Here is a 5716-nt window from a genome sequence, read left to right as displayed (position 1 = left end):
GCAGACACAAAAATATGTAGTTGATTTGAGAGATGATTCCAGGAGGCATCAGTAGGGGAGTGGGGAAGTAAGGTAAGGCAAGAAAAGAAGTCTATTTGAGGGTATGTTAATGAGCAGAGCAACTGGTGTTCAGTCCCCCTGAAGACCTCAGGAACACTGTTTAGAACACACCTCAGTGTTACACCACCTGAAGGATAAGGATGCTAGGGTTGAGGGTTAATCCTAGGAATGTTAGCTCCCTGGCACTTCCTGCTCTGGAAAGTATATGGCTGCAGCCAGAGAAAAGCACTGGGCAGAGAATCACAAGTGCTTGCAGTTAGAAGCCACCGGCATATAAAAGTGAGTGCACAGGGGATATGAGTGGGGCACCAATAATGGAAACAACTTACAAGTTGTCAGTAAAATCGATTTCTTGAAGAATTTTTTATTATTTGTTATTCATTCCACAATGAATTTCTATTATTCATTCCACAAATGTTTACTGAACAACTTAACATGTGCAAAGCAGTGTTCAAGGAGTTGTGAATCAGTGAACAAAACAGACAAAAATCACTTCCCTCATGGAACTTATATTCTAGAAGGGAGGTAGAAAAATAATCAAATAAACAGCAAATAGCTTAGTATGTCAGAAGGTGATAAATGCTATGGAGGAAAAAAAAAAGCTGTGAATAGTGATAGGAGTGCCAAGATTTGGGGGTGGAGATTTCAGATGAGAATAAGTCAGGGAAGGCTTCATGGAGAAGATAACATAGGGCAAAGATGAGTTTAGGAAGCCAACCGTGCTGATACCAGTGGGAAGAGCATTCTGGGCAGAGAGCAACTGCAAAGACCCCAGAGATGGCAGCTAGCTGGTCACATTCGTTCAAGGAACAGCAAGGAGGCCCATGTGACTGAGATACAGTGAGTGAGTGAGTGAGCGAGCAAGCGGTGGTCAGAACAGGAATGGGGAGCCAGGTCACGTGGAGCTTCTTAGGCAATTTTAAAGACTTGGAATTTTGCTCTGAGTAAAATGGAAAGCCATTGGAAGGGTTTTTAAAGTTCCCCTGGAATGCTCTGTTGAGAATAAACTGAAACGGAACTAAGCCTAGAGCAGGGTATCAGTTAGGAGGCTGTTGCAATAATGCAGTAGAGAAGAGACAGTGATTTGCACCATGAAGATACCCAAAAGGGGAAGTGTGGAGAGTATTTTGAAGTAGAGCAACAACATTAGATGTGGCGTGCATGCGCCCACCGGGAATCTAGCTTTCCCTAGATCCACACGGAGTGCGAGCCTCTCCACCGCCTGCGACTTCCTTCGCAACGGTTGCTCCCGCCGCCATGTCCATCACCATCGAGCAGGAGTTTGAGGAGCTGGATGCTCAGAATCACTGGAAGCAGCTGTACTTGGAAATTCAAAATGCGTCCCATGACTATCCTCATAGAGTGGCCAAGTTTCCAGAAAACAGAAATCGAAACAGATACAGAAATATGATACCATATGATCATAGTCGTGTTAAATGGCAAAATACTGAAAATGATTATATCAATGCCAGTTTAGTTGACATGGAAGAGGAACAAAGGAGTTACATGTTAATGCAAGATCCACTTCCTAATACATGTTGTTACTTCTGGCTCATGGTTTGGCAACAGACGACCAAAGCAGTTTTCATGTTAAACCGAGTTGTGGAGAAAGAATCGTTAAACGTGCATAGTACCAGCCAATAAAAGATGACCGAGAGATGCTGTTTAAAGAAATAGAATTCAGTGTGAAGCTCTTATCAGAATATGTGGAATCACACCATGGAGTACATCTACTACAACTAGAAAATATCAATAGTGGTGAAACCAGAACAGTATCTCACTTTCATTATACCACTTGGCCAAATTTTGGAGTCCCTGAATCACCAGTTCCATTTCTCAATTTTTTTATTTAAAGTGAGAGAATCTGGCTCCTTGAACCCTGAGCACAGGCCCACAGTGGTTCATTGCAGTGTCGGCATCGGGCAGTCCGGCACTTTTTCCTTGGTAGACACCTGTCTATTTTGATGGAAAAAGGAAATGATATTAACATTAAACAAGTGTTATTGAATATGAGAAAATATCAGATGAGACTTATTCAGATACCATATCAACTCAGATTCTCAAATATGGCTATAATAGAAGGAGCAAAGTTTATAAAGGGAGATTCAAATATACAGAAAGGGTGGAAAGAACTTTCTAAGAAGACTTGTCTCCTGCTTTTGATCATTCACCAACCAGAATAATGACTGAAAAAGACAACGGGAAGAGAATAGGCTTAAAAGAAGGAAAACTTCCAGTTGACAGGTGTACAGGGCCATCTTCTGAAACCACAAGATACTGTAGAGGAAAAGAGTGAGAGTGTTCGACAGAAACGTACTCCAGAGGACAGAAAAGCTAATGTGGCTCAGAAGGTGCAACAGATGAAGCAGAGGCTAAACGAGACTGAATGACAAAGAAAAAGGTGGTTATATTGGCAACTTATTCTCATTAACATCGAGCTTGCATCAATCCTTTTGGCTGGTACTTTTGTTGTCTGGACGCTGTTTTTTTTTTTCAGCGAAATGTCCTATAAACAATTCTGCCCAGCAAGCTTCTGCACTAGTAGCTGACAGGGCTGCATTAATCACAAGGGTTTATCTGTTAGCAGCAAACTCCCCATATCCCAAAAGCAGTGCAGTAGACTAGACATCAACCAGATAAGCGATATGTACCGGTCATGTACCAGTCACAAGCCCAACATCTCAAGACTCTTCCTTGTAGTTTCCTCCAAAAGCCAAACTGTAAACAGCTCCATAAAATACACTAACGTTTGTTAAAAACTGGTACATCCTGCAACTGTATTCATACATGTTAAACCTAGCATTTCACCTAACCAGATTGAGAAATCCTTTATCATAAGGATTTGTTTTGGGAGGCTATCTGGATTTTAACATGCACTTGATACAACCAATAAATATTGTGGTTTTATCTACGTTATTAATGGAAAGAAAATGACCTTGAAATAATGTGTCTAATATGTAATGTACCCTTTACATGGGCATCAATGTTTTATATTCTTAGTCATTTCAAGATAAATATATTTTATAACTACCTATTTGATCTTACTTTTGTAGTTAATCTACTTTTTAAAAACCCAATTTGAAAAATCTGTTACATAAAATAATAAATTGTATGTTGGTTTAATTCTTCTGGATAGTTTTCCACTTCCCTAAAGAGAAGTTTGATATAAGCAGTTAGAAACCTGAATAAGCAATTTTTACTATATATTTGTATTTCTTTTATGTTTACAGTTTTTCCAATTTTAAAAAGAAAAATTTTCTCTAAAAATATATTTAATGGAAAATTCTCCTTACTGAGATAGATAACACTCAAGAATTTGTAAAGAAAAGTTTCTGTAAAGCCCATTGCTAGTACTGTTTATTTTCATGAAAATTCAATGTAATTACCCTAGTTTATGATCAGGATAAATCATGATTCAGGAAATAAAAAATAAGAAGTGGCATTTTATGATCCATGATTTCAGTTTACTAGACTGAAGTTCTGAAGTAAAATATTTTTCAAGTTCTTTCTACTTCAATAAATAGCATGATGATGTGCAAAAAAGATTAGATATGGGCTGCAACAGAGAGAGAAGAGTCAAGACTGACTCTGAGGTATTTTTCCTGAGCAACTGGAAGGATGACATCATCATTAATTTTAAAAAAGGCAAAAGGAAAAGCAGACTTGGGGTTAGAGGCGTGATGATAGTAAAGAGCTCCAAGCCAGTGTGGAAAACAGTCTGGCAATTCCTGAAAGGTCCAACATAGAGTTATCATATGATTCACTGGCAATTCCCCTCCTAGGTACAGATGCAAGAGAAAGGAGAACATATGTCAACACAAAATCTTGTACACAAATGTTTATAGCAGCATTCGCTATCATAGTCAAAAAGTGAAAACAACTCAAATGTTCATCAACTGACGAACGGATAAACAAAATGTGGCATATCCACTCAACAGAATATTATTCAGCCATAAAAAGGAATGAAGTATTAATACATCCTATAACATGTATGAGCCTTGAAAACATGCTAAATAAAAGAAGCCAGTCACAAAAGACCACATGTTGTAAGATTCCATTTATATGAAATGTCCAAAATAGGCAAATCTATAGAGGCAAAAAGTAGATTAGTGGTTGCCTATTGTCTTAGGCTGGGTCCATGATTCAGGTGTCAGGCTGGAGGCTTCTCCTGACTCTCATAGCTGCAGGGGCTGGCAGGGGCTACAGGCTGCTGGCTCATGGTCTGTGGAAGCTGATGAATCCCCGATCGGCAGGTAAGACAGCCGGCTGCTGGATCACAGGCTGCAGAGGCGGACAAATCCCAAGATCAGCAAGTAATATGGCAGGCCGCTGGCTCAAGTCCCAAGAACTAGAGGTCAGCTGATGATGAGCTGGATGAGGATCCAGAGCAAGCAAAAGCCATCAAGGTTTGACAGAACATCCATATATATTGGATGCGGGCCACACCACTGAGGAAATTCCCCTTATAACTGACTGGCTGATTGCATCAGATCACATCATGGAGATGATTATATCACAGAATAGAGGATAACTACATCATTACATAACTGCCAAAGTACATCATTACATAACTGCCAAAGTACATCATTACATAACTGCCAAACTACTGAGAATCATGGCCCAGCCAAGTTGACACACAACCTTAACCATCATACCTAGGAATACGGGGCTGTAGGTATGGTGTGTGACAGCTAAAAGGTATAGAATTTCTTTTGGTGGTGATGAAAATGTTATAACATTGATTGTGGTAATGGTTGCATGACTGTGAATATACTAAAAGCCATTAAATTGTACATTTAAAACAGTAAATTGCATTCCATGTGAGTTAGGTCTCAATAAAGCTGTTTTTTTTTTTTAAAAAAAAAAAAAAGAGTTCCAAGATTTGAATCCTGGGGCCATTGAACATTTAGGGATTTGTGATCTAGTATGAAATGTTGTGTAGGAACTTGGTTATGTGAATTTGGAGTTCTGAAGAGCGATCTGGGCTTAAGAAGTAAATTCTAGAGTCATTAGATAATAAACCATGGTACTAAGTGAGTGTCTTAGTTATCTAGTGCTGCTATAACCGAAATACCACAAGAGGGTGGCTTTAATAAACAGAAATTTATTCTCTCACAGTTTAGGAGACTAAAAGTCAAAATTCAGGGCACCAGCTCTAGGGGAAGGCTTTCTCTCTCAGTAGGCTCTGGAGTAATGTCCTTATCTCTCTGAGCTTCTGCTCCTGGGCAATCTTCATGTGGCTTGGCGTCTATCTTCTCCCATCTCTGTGCTTGCTCCCTTGCTCATTTAATCTCTTTTATAGCTCAAAAGACTGATTTAAGAGGCCCTACACCAGTCTTGCCTCATTAACATAACAAAGATAATCCACTCCCAAATGGGATTATAACCACAAGCACAGAGGTTAGGATTTACAACACTTATTTTGGGGGAACACAATTTAATCCATAACAGTGAGATTACCTAAAGAGTGAGTGTAGAAATTGAGAAGAGGTCTGAAACTGAGCCAATGGCATGCCAATGTTTAGCGGTTGGGATGTATAGAGGAACCAGCAAAGGAGCCTGAAAAGGAAGAGCTAGTAAGGAAAAGAACTGAATGTAGTGTCCTAAAAGTGAAGTGAAGAAAATATTTAAGGGAAGAGTGATTATCTCCATCAAA

General features: G+C 39.3%; 1 pseudogene; it reads left to right on the top strand.

Annotated features, from left to right (window-relative positions):
• Positions 1–1125: 1125 nt before the first annotated feature.
• Positions 1126–2609, top strand: LOC101345688 (tyrosine-protein phosphatase non-receptor type 2 pseudogene; annotated as a pseudogene).
• Positions 2610–5716: the final 3107 nt, after the last annotated feature.

Source organism: Trichechus manatus, unplaced genomic scaffold, assembly GCF_000243295.1.
Source record: "Trichechus manatus latirostris isolate Lorelei unplaced genomic scaffold, TriManLat1.0 scaffold00012, whole genome shotgun sequence".
NCBI classification, from domain to species: Eukaryota; Metazoa; Chordata; class Mammalia; order Sirenia; family Trichechidae; genus Trichechus; species Trichechus manatus.
This window is presented reverse-complemented; position numbering and strand designations above follow the sequence as displayed.